Raw genomic sequence first — 16,920 nt, 5'->3', positions numbered from 1 at the left:
GTATTTTTGTTTATTCACAAAAGTACCACTGCTATCTCGTAGGCTCACCTTTTGATTCAAAAAGCTAAACTAGTGCTGTCAAACAATTCACTCATTCAATCCCAAATAAGTATTTTACGTATTTATTTGACTTTTTTCACATTTTTTTTTAAAGTGTTTGGCTTAAGGAGTGTCTAGGAAATGAAGCGCTAACATAATCAATTACTTTGGGTAGTTAAGTGTTCAAGTAATTGATTTCATTACCAAACACTGAGGTAATTGAAGACGAGATACGTAGTCAATTCATTCAGACAGTCAAATACGAAGTCATTGATTACTTCAAGGACTAAAGTAAAAAATTACTCTCTGTCTACATTCGAAATCTCTGAGATAAAACACTAAAATAAAAGTAGTCCATTCCTCTCACACTTACCTTTGTCAGCTGTTGTTATTTGTTTGAATATTATCACGTGATCAAATCAACGTTTTAGATGAAAAATAAATAAAAGCATGTATAATTTCTGCAGATATTATATCAGCTTGTTTGGAATGGCACTCTCAGCTGCTGTATCGGAAGTAATAAACACTAATATACAAGTGGTCCATTAATAGTCATCCACTACTGCTTTTGTATCGAGCAGCATCTGCATCATATTGAATATTGCATTTTGTCACTTACATTTCCCAACTATTGTTCTTTATTTGACTAGTATCACGTTGTCAAATCAACATTTTATGCGAAATAAATAGCAAATAAATAGCAAATAGCTAAAAGCATGTAACATTTTTGCTGATACTGTATAATATCGATTTTTTTTCACAGTAGTTTAGGCTGCAGTATCGGTATTGTATCAGAAGTCAAAAAGTTGCATTGTCACCCCTAATTCTTACAATAGAGATATTGACTACTAGAAGTGCCTCAATATTATCATGGTTTTATCGCTCTAAAAAAAAAAAAAGGAAAAAAAAAAGCCAAAACATCCAAAGTGGAATTCTTCGCTTTCATCTGTAATTGTTGTCTTTGAGTGTAAAGTAACACCAATTGTCTGTTCCTGACAGTAATTGAAATGCAAAATATGATTGTCCTAACAATTTCACTTTGCAGAAATTATGTTTATCTTAACGTTTGGTTTTAGATCAGCCAGATGAACCCCTGCTTGTTTTATTTTTGTTATGTTAATTACCTTCCCTTGCTTTCTTGTCTTACCAACTCATCTTACAGCTGGTGGGCAAATATGCAAACATAATATTGATATTCTTTTCTTCCCGTTATATGAAAAGCAGTGCCCCCCCCCAAAAAAAAAATAAAACACTCGTCTTTGGCCTCCACGCCTCGGAATTCCGCTTTTTCTACCTCTGGCGATAAATCGACGGCTTCTGTCTGCATTATGGAACGATTCTCAGCGTGCCTTCCCATTAGGCGGACGATAACGTTCATAATGACGCTACGAGGGTCTCCTATTTATTTCTCAGCGCTTATACGCTGTCTCCGAGCCATGTAATTAAGTCAGCGAAGTAAAAAACGAGGGTCCGAGGAGAAAGGCGACTCTGGTCCCGCGCCCCATGTCCACCCGTCTGTCCGTCTTCTTTTAAGCGTCTTTGGACATCAAAGTGCGCTCGGGCGCGTGTCTTGAAAATTCACATCTCCATGAAAGAATGGTCCCCGCTTAGATATGGACACCTCTGGCCTCATTTAGCACAGGCGGTCGCCTTCCTGTCTGCGGGCCTCGGTCCAAGTATATCGGGGAGATGCGACGAGATCACACGGAGCCGTGCGGGGACTTGAAGGCAAAGAGTTAGTGCGCATCTTTCCAGGAGTCTCAAAAGGCTTCTATTAAAACACGCTCAATATGCCGGTCAGGGCTTTCAAAGTGCTGCGCAGCCTCTAGCCCCGGCAAACTCAAAGGGCAACGGTGCACAGTGAGTAGAAGGCGAATCAGGCTCCCATTAATTTAATGAGTCCAGGGTATTAGTATGCTTCAGCCAGCTGTGAAGCCTCCCTTTTAAGGAGTTGCAAGTGGAGATCCACCAAGTTGGCGGGGACAAAGGAGACGAGAGGATGAATCGCGCTCGTCTAATCTGAGATCAATTTCTCGACGCTAGCTCTCAGCGGGCCGTTTCCGCTGCTTGCTTTAACGCGGCTTTGTGTAGGGATAAACACTCGATTAGGTCTGTGGCTAATCGGGTAGTTTTTGTATTTGGGTATCGGAAGGAAAACTCCAGTCGAATGTCGAGTATTTTGGATAAAAATCCAAAATGTCGTAATAGCCCAAATAAAAGATGCGCTTTTTCCCCAAAAATGAAGGCCAAAAGTTTGGTAACGGTAACTTAACATCAGATTTTTTTTCATTTTATTTTTGCCTGTTGCAGCTATCAGCAGCTCACGTTACGGCATTATTTTCAATAAAAGAAGCGAGCAGACTTAACCAACGTCTGAGTCCATCCTTGGTGACACGGGAATATCACTGAAACCGAGGGGATCACTAACCTTTTGGAAAGTGAGAGCGACTTCTTTGGTACCGATGTTCTATCTCTTGTAAGGTATTTGCAGAACAAGCCTGCGGGCTCCTCATGTGATCTTCGGGGGCTACCTGGTGCCCGCTGGCACCACGTTGGTAACTCCTAGTTTATACGCGCCCATACTTTTGGTCTTCATTTTTTGGAAAAAAAATGTGCCTCTTACTGTATATTTGGAAAATTACGGTATCTGTCCTTCTGTTTAAGTACACATCATGAAAGTCCGCCAAACACTCCCAACCTGTAAGAAATTACAGAGCCCGAGTTTGCCAGGACCACTCAACCAGGAAGTAGCAGCTGCAGGAGCTAATTAAAGCCACGGTCACACGGTAAAATAGCCCGGGCCGGCGCCACATCAAACGCCAGTCCTCATGCCAGCGCGCCGTCTCATCTCTGGCCCGTCCGAGCCCTCCTTGACCCGTGCTCGGAGCCCACCGGGCCCTCGGCCCTGACCCGAGAGCGGCGCGTCGGTGGGGGATCCCTGCGGGAGGGGGTGCGGGTTGGGGGTGGGGCACCCGGACTAGACCTACCTGCCGGCGCGAATCTGCATAGCAAACTGAGGCCGCGCGTCCGTCTGCGTCTGTTTGAACTCTGACCTGCACAACAAAGCAGAGGAGAGCGTCTGGGTGAGAGGTCATCGGAGAGAGGGCAGACTTGTTGAAAACACCCGCAACTCGAAGTGATCAGAGGAGCACATGTGGCTCAGCTGAGGGAGAACCAGATGCCTGAGATGTCTTCATAAGCTCTGTCAACATGCTACCTCGGGCCTAAATCAATGACAGAGAGCAAAAATACTCTTGATCTGCTATGACACCCGGCGGTCGCTACTAGTGGCTTCCAGTCGGGCGGGCAAACCTTTCGACTCGAGGGCCACAAAGGCTTCTAAAATGTAACAAAAAAGGGCCGGACCAGGAGCAGATGGATGGAGTGTTTCCATAATACGGCTCATAATATTTAAAAAAGTGGGATACTTAGAAAACGTGTGCTTTAGTTACAATAGAAAACCAACAAAAGCATTAAAACATTATTCAGGTGTTATTTATTTACTGTAATTCCCCCCAAAAATGAAGGCCAAAAGTAAGGGTGCGTCCTATGAACAGTAACTGAAAGCTTAGAATTTTTTTTCGACTCTATTTGAGGAAACTTGATTAAATTAAATATGCATATATGTGCATATACAGTACGTGTATTTGAGTGTAGTTAATTAAACGTCAATAATCCTACCTACCTCGATTTAGCGTCTGTGTACGAACAGAATACTTGTAACAAAATATGAGATATTTGCCTGGTAGAAGTGTGGAGGTTCAAGGTGGCAACAAGTGCAGTCATCACTGATTCCCATGTATAAAGAGCATGGCAGAAGGGTGTGGGTGTTGAAATGTCACACTTTTATCTGGATGTCTCTTCTACACAGCCACACTCGCATATATGGATGGACATCCTTACATACATGAAGCAATTGTCCTGTAATCATGTAAACTGGAACTGAACTGTCTCGACTTTAATTCCCCAGCCACCAAAATGTTGAAATTGTAATCCAAGTGTATGAAAATAAGGGATTAGTGGACCATGCGCGCCATTGAAAGATGAATGCAGCAAAAGCTTCCATGCATTTTCCTCAAACTAGGCCTTTCAACTTGACAACGTTCAAATTGCTGCAACATCATCAATATTTGAGCTACCTCCAATGCATTATATATCATTTTAAAAAGGAATTAAGGGCAGAATTCAAATATATCAATTTCTGAATTTTCATTTCGGGGGTCCTGCTGTATTTTCCGCACTATAAGGCGCATCGGATTATATGGCACACCTTCAATGAATGGCCTGTTTTACAACTGTTTTCATATACAGGGTACACTCCATTATAAGGCTTATAGAATAGAAGCTACAGTAGTGGCTGTGTTGTGTTATGCATCCAATAAATGGAGAATGGAGCTGCGCTAAATGGAATGTCACTTGGGAATACATTTTCCTCCATGCGGCCTGCAAGCTTAAACGAGTTTGACAATCCCGGTTGATATCAATGCCAAGACCAATCGAGAGTTTAAAATCCAAAGTTTATGCACTGTATAAGGTGCCGCGTATTATAAGACGCACTGTCAGCTTTGGAGTAATGGAAGGCCTGGTTTTGTGAACTCATCGCATATATGTTCAAATCTTGAAAAAAAAAACAAAACGGGTACGCATACTTGGGTCAACTGGACTAGTTTTTAAAAACGTTTGTCAGCAATAACAATTGGACGCTGATGTAGCGCCACTGTATGGCGACAAGCTGAGTGGTGTCGCCAATCTGCTTGTTACCTTTCAGCGTGACGCCTCCCTCTACAAGTACAGCAAATGTTGGCCAGAGCTCACTTTGGATTGCGAAGGCGTGCCTAATGTTGTGTCCAGCGGGTGTACATACGTCCCCGTGTTCAAGGTGACCGGCTGCGAGCGTCTCTTGTTCCCGCCGTCTCTCTTTTGCACCTTTCCCTGCCAGGCTGCTCTCTCCCCAAACTGTGCAATCAGCAGATGTCTTTATAGAGCAGCCCGCCGCCACATGCACTCCTCGCAGGCGTTGCCAGTTTCGTTTTGGCCACCGATAATTCCCCCTCCCCTCCGTCTCTCCCCCTTCCCAAAGATTATTCTTCCTTTTCCAAGCCGAGCAGACGAGCAGAAGCGTTTATTTGCCGCGGCCCGGGGTCAGCTCTGGAAATCCGCGAGGCTCGACGGACGCGGCTTGTCCGTCCCATTCCCATTGTGGCGCGGAAGAGCCGATTTAAACAAACTCCAGCGAGGCGATGAAATCCTGCGGCCTCTGGAAAATGTCCAGCAGGTCCCGAAAGTACCCGTGCTGAGATCGTTTCGATTAGACTGGCACAAAAGGACCGGAGAAAAGCTCCATGGACCGGGGGCGAAAAGGACGGAAAATAAAATCGATTATCTAAGTCAGTCTGAGGTTCAAACTGCCTTTACAAGACGTGTACAAAAAAACAACGGATATTAACAAATGTCACAGTGAATGACCTCACATGTAGAATCTGTCATCATCTTCATATTGCAACCACTGATATAACTTAGTCCATTTTGATAGAAAGGTCCATTTTTTTAGTTAGTGTTTGTTTAGCTTCAACATGTCTGTTTTGTTCCTCTTGTCAATCTTCCAACACGTTTTTTTTTTTTAACATGTACTTTTTGACTTATTACCTGATTGTGTCACTGATACTAAAAAAATAATTTCAGTTTATTTTGTTTCGAGCCTAAAGATAGCATTTTTAGGCGTTTTTTTTTTCCCATAACGAGATCTTGCAGATAAAATCTCACGACAAACTAATTAGAAAGTCGAGTCAAATTGACTTATGTTAGATCAGTCATTCTATTTGACTCAATGGTTTTTTGATTGTTGGGTTTAATTGACCCAAGTTAGCTCAACTTGGCCATTTAGAAGTGACTCCAACTTTGTGTATTCCATTTCTAACACAAAAAGCTGGATCAGTCCCTTTTCCACCAAACTTGGGTTATTTTTGACCAAGAGTGTAGGCTTCCAGGGTGAGGATTTACGGCTAATTACACTCGACAGTAAATGTGCAAAATCTCCCGAAATGAGCAGAACAGCTCCGTAGCTAATAAATGAAATGATTAATTCTTGGCTAATATAACTGAAATGCTTCCCACTCCCCCCCCAACAAGAAAAGACCTAAGTTGCAAAGAAAATATCAAGTGTGTGAAAGTTTGAGGCAACCAGTTGAAAATGTCCCCAAATGGTATTAAAGTGGGTTGAGAATCCCAGTGAGGAGCCTGCCTCTTGATCCTAAAATGCACCCCTTCAGACCACCCCCCCAAAAGCCTCACACCCCACCCCCCTCCCTCCCCCCCACTCCTTTTGAGCTACTTTTATCTCCCACAGCAGGTAGTTTGTCACCGGCGCGCTATGAAATTCACCACGTTTACGACATTTCAAATATTAATAGCAGGTGTCTTCTTGTGGGAGGGGATTTTGGATTTCTTTTTATTTATAAACAATAACATGTTTTCAACAAGTAGGGAACGTAAGATGAGTGTTCCTACGTACGTTATCAACCAATTTATTTAGATTACCATTTTTTTTATTGTCACCTTTGGGGACAAATGGGGACAAATGTCCAAATTTGGTCAATTTCACAAGTGGTGTTTTATTTTGACAAATTCTTACGCAAGCCAAAGAGTTCCCTTTGATATTAATTGATCAAAAAATGTGTTTTGTGTCATGAGTATGCAATAATTGATATACTGGAACTTTATCTTTGACTCGAACGAAACGTTTGACAAAATAGTTTTTAAAGAATATCTAAAAAGGAAAAACATTAGGTCTAGAATCTTAGTTTAGAATCTCATTAAAAGTTCAATTAACTTTGGTTAGGAGTCGAAGAAAATACAAATGTTTGTAATGTAGTTAAAAATAGTTTTGTACATTAGGCGAAATGTTTATATCCAATGTAACGCTGCTCTAAACTGTTTTTAAACCAACAAAATTTATTTGAAGTATGTCGGTTGCGATTTGATTTAAAGAAAAAATGGAATCATAATTTTATTCTTTTAAACTCGGTGACACCACTCAGGGTAGCGTTTGTCGTGATACAACGGCGCTACACGAGCGTATAAATCTTATTGCTGACTGTGAACAAAGATTTTGAAAAACAATACTGCGCCGATCGTACTTGGCCAGCCGCTAGTTGTACGAGATTTAACTTTTCACCCCCCCCCCCCCCCCCCCCCCCCCCCCCCCCCCCCAATTCGCTTTTAGCATGTTAGCAACATGTTAGCAACATGTCAGCGACGTGCCTGGTCTGTCACCGTCAGTGTGGGCCGGCCGGGCGCGCAAGGGTGGCAGACGTGCGAAAGCTCGCCGCCGCATCAATCGCAATAAAACTTCTTGGAGGTGGAAAAAGAAGAAGGCAGTTAACACAACATTACTGATACTTTGCTTTAAAGAGCTTATGTGACCTTTTTTTTTTTTTTTTTAAAGCCCCATTCTGTTAATGTGTTAAGAGAGCTTCATGAATCTACGTTTTTATGAGCCGTTTTGTAAGTGTAATGAAATGGAGATAAGGAGGTGTGTGCGCGTGTGTGTTAGCGGCGATGTTAGACTGGCGCTGTTGGCACGCCATTTCTTTTTCACTCCATTTGGTGACAGATTGGCTTGAGATATGCTCCTCTGTTGGCAGCGGTGGCTACAAAGTCAGAGTGAGCTTTCGCACCTCGCCTGACGACCCTGGTCGACCCGGTCCATTCGCAGCCCCCCCCCCACAAAAAAATAAATAACTTTCTTCCATTACCCTGAGCAATAAAGAAGTAATACAGTTCCACTTTGATTGAGCAAAATCCAAAATAATTCTCTCTGAGGCCATATTTAACACTTGTGCGGTGTTTTGTTCACATCAAAGAAAAAACATTGCATAGCGCTAGGGAGCTGAAAATTTTCCCAGATGACATTATATATATATATATTTTTTTTTGGGCAATATTTTTGTACTTTTTTAGTCCTTAAAAATGCGTGTATATATATATATATATATATATATATATATATATATATATATATATATATATATATATATATATATATATATATATATATATATATATATTAGAATAGAATAAAATACATAGATAAATGAATAAAAACAAACATTTTCCATTTGGTTGATTATTTTCTGGCCATGTTGAAGGATCATATTCAGCATAATCAGTACCATAAAATAATTTAAAAATATATGCACAGGTATAAAAAGTAGTTGTGACATTCAGGGGCGTAGTTAGATAGAATTTTGTCCTTGATTTTATGATATAAATATAGATGTTAATAGTCTGTGAAGACTGCATACATGCTCGCCCTCCACATTTTCACCTTTCCACCTCATATTTGGTCCACTTTGCAAAACGTTGACATCCTGCCTTAAAAGACTGGATTGGACCGGTTCTAGTAAAAACAACCCAATAGCTATATGTCATTTTGCGTCTTTTCTGCAAACTTTTTTTTTTTTTTTTAAATTTCGCACGCATGTGAGACAACGTCAAATACATACTATCAACGGTTCTAAAAACCCTTCAGTCGATTCTTAAGGCGCATGCACAGGGATTTGATTTTTCCCAGACTTGTGCCACGCCCTCTGTTTGGGGCATGGCTGAACACTCGTTTTATTTTTTTTTCTTCCATCATCCCCTTGTGTAACCATATCTATGCTAAGATGTGGATAATCATCATCCTGACGGGCTACTTGTCTTGTACTGCAGGTGTAATGACAATAAAAGATATCTATCGTAAAATACTCTTAACTGCCGCTTAATTTGATTCTTTTTGACAGCTCTTGCAGATTGAATTTATTCATTAACTAATATCTGTTGTCGATTCATTAAAAGACTTTGACGCCGTTAACCTCTGCTTAATTTATCCGGCAACATTCGACTAAAACGCGTTTTCACCTGATCTCCGTACCTGGTCCGCTTTACAAAACTTTGACACCCGGACCAACTTTACTAATAAAAATCTGATAACGATCCTGCATTTTTTTTTTCCTGCAAACTTTATTTAGTCTTTGCCAGCGTGCGCCTCGACGTCAAAGTCAGTCAAGTGATGAGCGCGTGCGGTAGGGCCGGCGGGCCTGCGGCCCCGTTGTCAGGCAAGCGAACGCTGAGTGACGTGCGGCAGACATTCCGGGAGCGAGCGGCGCGTGACAGCGCAAGGCGTTGCGATGCGTTCAACGGCCGGCCTCCTGCTCCACAAACGCCTTCTCACGCGACAAAAGCAAAGTCACCAACCGGCTAATGAAGACGCATTAGCAGGCGCTCCATTCTGCCCAATCACCTTGATGAAGTCCAAACGGCAAATAGAGATGAGCTAAATTGTGGAACAGGGAGAACAAGATAGGCCTGAAATACGAGGGGACTTTTATTTGCCACTGTGAAATCGGAGCACCTTTAGAGGACGGCTTTTGCTATTTTCCTCCTGTCACTAGCTCACGTTTGTCTCGTGCATCTTTTCTTTTGGCCCGCTTCCCCCTGAAAAAGTGAAAGTGCGCTTGGGCTCATTAAGGCCAAATATGAAATCCTTCAGGTGAGGCCATTATGAGATGGACCCACAGCGAGATCCTTTTATGGAAAAAAAAAAAAAGACTCTTTTTCCTCCCTCTCTTTTGCTTTTTTTCACCTTACTAGCTATTAGGCTAATTTTCTTCCTTTTTTTTTTCCTCTTTACCCCATTTTTCTATTCCAGCCGTTCAGATTTCAGAAAAAGCCTTTTGAAATTTGCTGAAGAACTCCAGACGACCCCAAATTATTGCCTCACACACATAAAAAAACAGCAGTTATGAACGTACTAGCTCACCCATTATTTTCACTCATATAATTAGATTTTAAATTAAATTAAAATTATTCTTTTTTTATAATATAAGGGCACAGAAAGAAATGCTGCATTTAATAGTGATTTACTGTACTTTCATGCTTTTTCTTTTTTTTTTCTCTTTTTTTTGTCCGTTGTGGTTGTAAATAATAAAATAAGTCTATATAATATATCCAAATACATTTAAAAAAAAAAAGTACGATTTATATTCTTAAAAAAACGAATGTTTTCATTTTGTGCAAACACTTGATGAAATAAAATTGAGGAAATTCAATGGCACACTGTATACAGTACCGCCAGTACTAAAAAAATTAAGTTTCTGTATTTAAAATGAAAATCATCTTTTTTTTCTTTTTCGTAATATATAACTGCAGCCAAATTAAAAGGGCGCAGAAAGATATGCTGTGTTTTTCCTAGTCGCAATGATTCCATATAACAGTGATTTACCGTATTTTCATGGGGGAAAAAAAATCTTCTTGTTTTTCTTTTTTGTCATTATTTTTTTGCCCATTGTGGTTGTACGCAATAAAATAATCTGAATCCATTTTTTTAAAGTAGATTTATATTCTCCTTAATAAATGGATGCGTTCATTTTGTGCAACCTCTTGAAATAAAATGGAGGAAATTTAATGCCACGCTGTATACGTTATCGCTAGTACTAAAAAATATAAATACTAAATGTTTTGTGTTTTAAATTAAATATAAAATTAAACATTTTTTCATAATATATTAGTGCATAAGTGCAATCAAATTAAAAATGCGCAAAAAAAATGCTGCATTTTTCCTTAGTCGCAACAATTCTATATAACAGTGATTTATTGTATATTTGTTTCCCTTTTTTATTCTATTATTATTATTATTTTGTCCATTGTGGTTGTCTTCTGGATCTAGAGACATTTTTCAAAGTAGATTTATATTCTCCTTAAAAAACGGATGCTTTCATTTTGTGCAACCACTTGAAGAAATCAAATTTAATGGCACACTGTGTACAGTACCGCTAATACTAAAAAAAATACATTCATGCTTCTTGCTAAATAATATTTCTAGACCAACAAAAGGCATTTTGACAAATGCAAAAAAAAATGATTATTTGAATTGTGTCCTATTTTAACTGAAAGGATTGTTGAATTTACTGAACTTTATTTCGTCAGGTGGTTGTACGCGATAAAATGTTTTATTTTGAATTATGTGTATATTCAAGTTATAAAATCTATATGGATTCAGATGTTTTAATTTGGTGCACATGTGACAAAATACAGAAAAATGTCAATTGAATTGGTGTAAATTGAATGCTCCAATTTTTCAGGATACATTGTGGTGAAATTATGACACACATAGGTCTAATTAAAAAAATCATTCTGTGTCTTTATTATGAATATTTTACCTTATGTGGTAATTGTAGCATAAATGTAAAATCTACCAACCATGCAGCATTTTTTCCCTTGTTGAATTTAGACTTCGGAAACTTGAACCACTAAATACTTTGTAATGTAAAAATAAATAAATTGTGTAATTCCCATTTTATTTTCCAACAATTTGAGTGGATACATTTATGAACTCTTTCTCCAGTTCATATAAAAACATTCTAGTATAACTTTCCAGTTTGTGCAATAGTTTGCTAAAGATGCCATCTGTTTGCTGATTTTTTTTGTTTGTTTTACATTTGTAAAACTTGTTATCAAAAGCAAAGAAATTCATGAGCTAGCTTTCATTTGCTTCTTCAAGAGACTTTTTTTTTGTGCCCGCTTCCATCATCAACAATTATTAGCATGCAAGCTGCAGTTGCTGATCAAAAGCATCAAAATATAAATAAATAAATCAAACAATCTTATATGAAACTCAACAATGAAATCTTGCGCCATCTGTTTGACCGATTCAAGCATTAGCACGCTTCTTATTAGCACAACATAACACATCTTTTTTTTTGTGATTTTGCCGTGTGTGTGACATACAAAAAAAAATCAACGTTGGTAATTTAATTCATAAAAGAAATCATGTCACTTGAAGTCTTCACTGTCATTGTGTTCCAATCATCTGAAAAGACTCAGATTAAAAAAAAAAAAACAAAAATTGACATCTTTCTTTGTTTTTATCGTTGCCAAGGAGGCGGCCTCTAAAAAAAATGTAAAATGTGAGAAAAAGTCAAAAGTATAGCGAGGGAAGAAAGTTAGCGAGCAGTCCTCCGCCTTTCCACGAGGCTTCCAAAGAAAAGTCTCTCTCACATGATTACTCAAAGTTAACCTTACGCATGGGGAGGGGGGGGGGGGGGGGGGGGGGGTAGGTGGAGGGGGGCGTTTGAAGACTTTCCTTGTGTCATGCTAGCAAGCGCTTTCAACTGGCGCCACTCAAACAGACTTTCATATGAAGCTGTCACATCACAGTCATCTTCCAAACTCCACGTTGGCCCTCAAAATATTTATGTAATCACTCATTCTAATAGAGAACTTTCTCTTATTTTATTTACGCGCGGCACATTCAAGAAAAAGTCCGTAGCGTAGCGCAGCGCGCCCGGCGTTCCGCGACCTACGCAAACTGCTCCGTGCAGCGATTGAATTTGCGGCACGGGGGCAAGGGGTGGGGCGCGTCAAAGAGCGCACGCCCCCGTCGTCTTCCCCGCTCGCTTAGCAACAGCGGCCATTTTGTCTGCATTTGCATTAAGCTCAATCATGCCCTGATCACGCCCACTTTTTTATGACTCCGCTTATTATTTCTCACCTGTTTTTAACTTTATCTGAATTTTGCAAACAGCTTTACGCTTAAAGGTGAAACCAATATGGATTTTTCTTTCAGGCCAGTGCCGATTTTTGCCAGGAAAATGTACCGATTAATCGTTAAAATCCGACAAGATCGTTTGTTTCCTCCCAATGACTTTCAATAGGTGTCAATTACTGTATATGCAAATTTTAACTATTCATGGGTCAGTTTGGGTAACAATTGTAAACACACACACACACACACACACACACACACACACACACACACTGTATGTTTCTCTCTTGAGCAATACATACAGTTACATATATATGAATATACATAAAAATGCGTGTAACTATCTGTGTATATATGAATAGGTAACTGTCAAACTATGCATATAGAGTTACATACATACTGTAGTTACATATATTACATAGGTTAGTAAGTTATGAGGACATTAATACTTCTCATGTGTGTTTGTGTTACTAGTAGATGAATGGACTTATATTGAACACATTTGTCCTCAATTGAACTTTCCGTATATTTTGAACAGACTGTATCTTGAGGTTGTTTGTAAAATAGCAACATCCAGCTCAATTCATTGCATCGCTCATCTAATCATTGCCTGTTAAAAATGAAGAATCGCTTTGTTTTGATTGAGAGGTCTGCATAATGAGCTCATGAGTTCATTTTATGATATATTTGAGTATACAAGATTCTGACATTGGTTTATATGTAATAAAGACACCAGTGTTACTTGTTGACAACTGCCGGCTTATTTTTGAAGGGCCATAATCGATTTAATCAGTCAGGACGGAGAAATTGTGTGTCTTTTGTTGTCGTTTGTTTTTCTGGAGGGTGTGCAGCGATATAACGGGCCGCAAAGCCGGCGCGGTGGCAAGTGAGCCGTCCGCGGGTCGCCCGACCTTGTTTACTTCAGCAGGAAGTCCTCAACGTCGCGCCCGACGGGCCTCCTCGGCCCAGACGTCTCTTTGAAATGTCTAAATTCACTCTGACGCCATCAATTAGTTATAATTCCTCCAATTAGCGCCTTCCTCATCCATGCGGCAGGAATAATTTACCGGCAATCGATATATTTTTAATCGGCCTTGCTCAGTTGCTATGCCATTGCTAGGAGCTTCCTTTTTTTTTTTTTCCTCCCCACCCTCATGAAGTAGAATCTCACGTGACGGCGAGCCGCTCCAAACACACACACACACTTTTGATTGACAGCTTGATTTGTCAGCGCTGCCTCTCACAAGCCGCTTTTGGCTTCCCAGGCCCGACTGACCCGCACAACAAAGTGACGGGAAAGAACCGATGGCAAGCCCTCGGCCGTGAATCACTTTTGCCCGGTGAAAAGCAAACGGTTTCAATTTGTCAAAACAAATGTGTGTTCAAATGTGTGTGCAGCTGAGTTGAAGGAATGGAATTCACATATTTATATTCCAATTCTCAATTAAAGATGTCCCTCGTCAGCCTTTAGCAATGAACTTAAAACTGAGGGATTTGATACTTTTTTTTTTTGTTTGCTCTAACAGGTGTTTTTATTATTATTAGTTTTTCATTATCACGTCAAGTTTTTAAGATTTAGGATCCCCGTTCTCTTTTAAATTACTACTAATAAATGTGTATGTCTGGAAGTATTTTACTAAGAAAGAAACTTACAAGTTGGATTATTCCAATGCAACATTTTTTTCACTTCTGATACGACGTCGCAGCCTGTGTCGATACCAATATCGATACGGTATGATATCACTAGAAATGATACATGCTTTTATTTATTTTGTAATATGACGTGTTGGAAAAGGCTTGATCAAGTGATATTTTTCCAAATAAAAAAAACAATACATAGCAATGGTATCACTGCTTACCTAAATCCAATGTTTATAACTAAAATAATTGGAAAAGACCCTGAGAAATCACCTTAATAAGTCAATAAATACTAATTATAGTCTTCAAACAGCAAAATAGTTCAAGTTAACTTCAGTTTAGGACTACCACTATTATTTGGTGTTATTTAAAAATCAACTAAATTAACTTATCACACCAGATGTTCCAAGTTTGCTTTACTTCAAATATTAACGATTAATTACTTTTGAGAGGCTGACAAAGATTATGGACAATTTTACCCTTTCAAAATGCCTGGAGTTGATTACTCATTTCTTAAAACAGCTGTTGGTCAATTTGACAAACGATTAATCAATTTTGACAGCTATACTTCACTTCATTTGCAATACATTTTTTACACTCTCTGTGGAAATGTTTGCTAGTGCTTCTATTGGATAGTTTGGATGTCGATTTAATAGAGTTAGTATAGAATCGGTACGTCTCTAGTTGTAAGCTCTGGAAACAAAAATGCACTACAACTTGCCACGGTCTGCCCATGTTTTTTTTTTTTCTTTTTTTTACAGAGCTTGCTAGTACAGACCTATTGGGAGCTGCACACACCTCTCACCAGCTGCACTTTCTTGATTGTGATTACACAAACAAGTTGCCACGTAGCTGGAGATGAGTCTTGTCACAATTAGCTCTTTTTGCTAAAGCTAATCTGTGGAATTTTGCTTATTTGGAGAAAAAAATAACTCAATGTGCTGGACTAATTACTGCAATTGTGCAAATAGCATGCTATTATTAGTTTAATTAGCTTATATATATATATATATATATATATATATATATATATATATATATATATATATATATATATATATATATATATATATATATATACACACACACACACACACACACACACACACACGTGTATGTGTGTGTAATGGGGATTCCCATCCACATGACCAAAAATGACATAATTTGCCCCAACCAAAATGACCTTTCAGAATTCCAGTTCATTTTTCACCAGGCAAAACCATGTTAGTTGTTTCCCCTTGCGCAGATTTTTGACAAAGTTTTGACAGTTGAGGAAAACTTGGATTCTACAAAGTTAGTTCCAATAGTTGAAGTTAACGGTGGAATCGACGCGGCGCCCCCCCCCCCCCTTCCACACGGACATGTGAGCCCGCTGACTCACCTCTACGCGGCAGGCGCACCTCCAGGGCCAGAACCCAAGCTTCGGCCAAAACGGGGACTTGGGGCTCCACGCCAGCCTCTCTGGCCAAAACGAGCGCGGAAAGGAGCCCGGGATGGCGCTCGGCTGGCGAGGTGGACTCGGGACTAACTCAGGACTGGGAAAGCGCCGCGGGAGCGGCCGGGATTATGGATTGAGACGTACAGCTGGGAGGCTAAAGTTACACTTTTCATTAGCGCTACCGAGGGGGGTCCCGCCTGCCCCCCCCGACTCCCCATCCCGTGCCCGCCCGCCTTTCCCTGGGAATTGTTGTCATTGTGCGAGAAGCATTCTTCACCTGAGGATGATTGTTTTGGATATGGCCAGAACCGGAAGAGACGTGCTGTTAGGCTTTTTTGTTTTTGTGCCAGGAATGAGGGAAAAAAAAAAGGGATGGAGTATAGGAGGAGGGGGGGGTGCATTGTGAAAAGTAGTATTCACCAAAAAGAAGCAGAGAAAGAAAAAGGAGCGAGAGAGCAGTATGCCCCCTTCTGGCTCTTTTCTTCTGGGGCGCTTTTCTTCTCTTCTTTGCCTGCCGTTTGGAGATGTGAAGAAATGTCTTTTGATCAGCTCTCAACAGAGGCCGGCCCATGTGAGCCGGCTCCTCTGCCAAAAAAAAAAAAAAGAAGAGAGTCACAAGCCAAGGAGCGGCGGGCGTTAGTGGGAGCGCCCGGCGCCGCCTTTGGAGCCGCCTTTGGAGCCGCCTTTGGAGCCGCCTTTGGAGCCGCCTTTGGAGCCGCCTTTGGAGCGCTTTGCCAGGCGGATCCAGGTGGACCCGACGCATAGGCCAGACTTTGCCACAGTCTTCAATTTTCATTTGCTTTCCCACAGGGCGGATACCTGCAAATTACTAACAACATGTACTTGAATTAGAGTCTTCCCCCACTCTAACGCGGTTCACCTTTTGCTGTTGCCTACAATTTTATTTTTTCGTACAATAAAAAACAAACTATACATAAAAAATGTGTAACGGAACAAAAAAAAGACTAAAAAAATGTAATATGAACAAAAATAAATTGAAACTAAATTTGTATTCAATAAAATAATAAGCACCCTAAGAATAAAAACAATAAATGAACAAAATGATACATGCAAAAGCAAAGTATATTGCATTAAAGAACAAAGAAACAAACAAAAAACAAATGAAAAAACAAATATAACAAGTGGGAAAAAACATGAACAAAAAACTAGTGAAAAAATAAATCAGTAAATAAAAAATGTAAAAAAAAAGAGGAAAAATTATGTATTAAATGGACAAACAAAAATATATAACTAAAAATATACAAAAAAAGATAACAAA

The 16,920-nt window shown here is 39.8% G+C and overlaps 1 protein-coding gene and 1 long non-coding RNA gene across 5 annotated transcripts in view; one reads left to right on the top strand and one right to left on the bottom strand.

The window, feature by feature from the left end:
• LOC148413370 (uncharacterized) overlaps nucleotides 1-15,812 on the bottom strand; it is a 32,508-nt gene extending 16,696 nt beyond the window's left edge. Inside the window, exons 1-2 of one of the 2 annotated variants that reach the window (XR_015867640.1) lie at nucleotides 15,585-15,812; nucleotides 3,027-3,092 (exon numbers count right to left, since the gene is read on the bottom strand). This is a non-coding gene — a long non-coding RNA (uncharacterized LOC148413370). The remainder of the gene's footprint in view (nucleotides 1-3,026; nucleotides 3,093-15,584) is intronic. The other variant, XR_015867639.1, reaches the window with a different exon arrangement.
• Nucleotides 1-16,920, top strand: part of LOC148413369 (uncharacterized) — a 156,641-nt gene that overhangs the window by 102,934 nt on the left and 36,787 nt on the right. The window lies entirely within an intron of this gene.

This window comes from Hippichthys cyanospilos, chromosome 13 (assembly GCF_059441005.1).
Source record: "Hippichthys cyanospilos isolate Australia breed blue-spotted pipefish chromosome 13, RoL_Hcya_1.0, whole genome shotgun sequence".
Classification (NCBI taxonomy): Eukaryota; Metazoa; Chordata; class Actinopteri; order Syngnathiformes; family Syngnathidae; genus Hippichthys; species Hippichthys cyanospilos.
The sequence above is the reverse complement of the archived record's forward strand: the minus strand, read 5'-3'. Positions and strand labels throughout refer to the sequence as shown.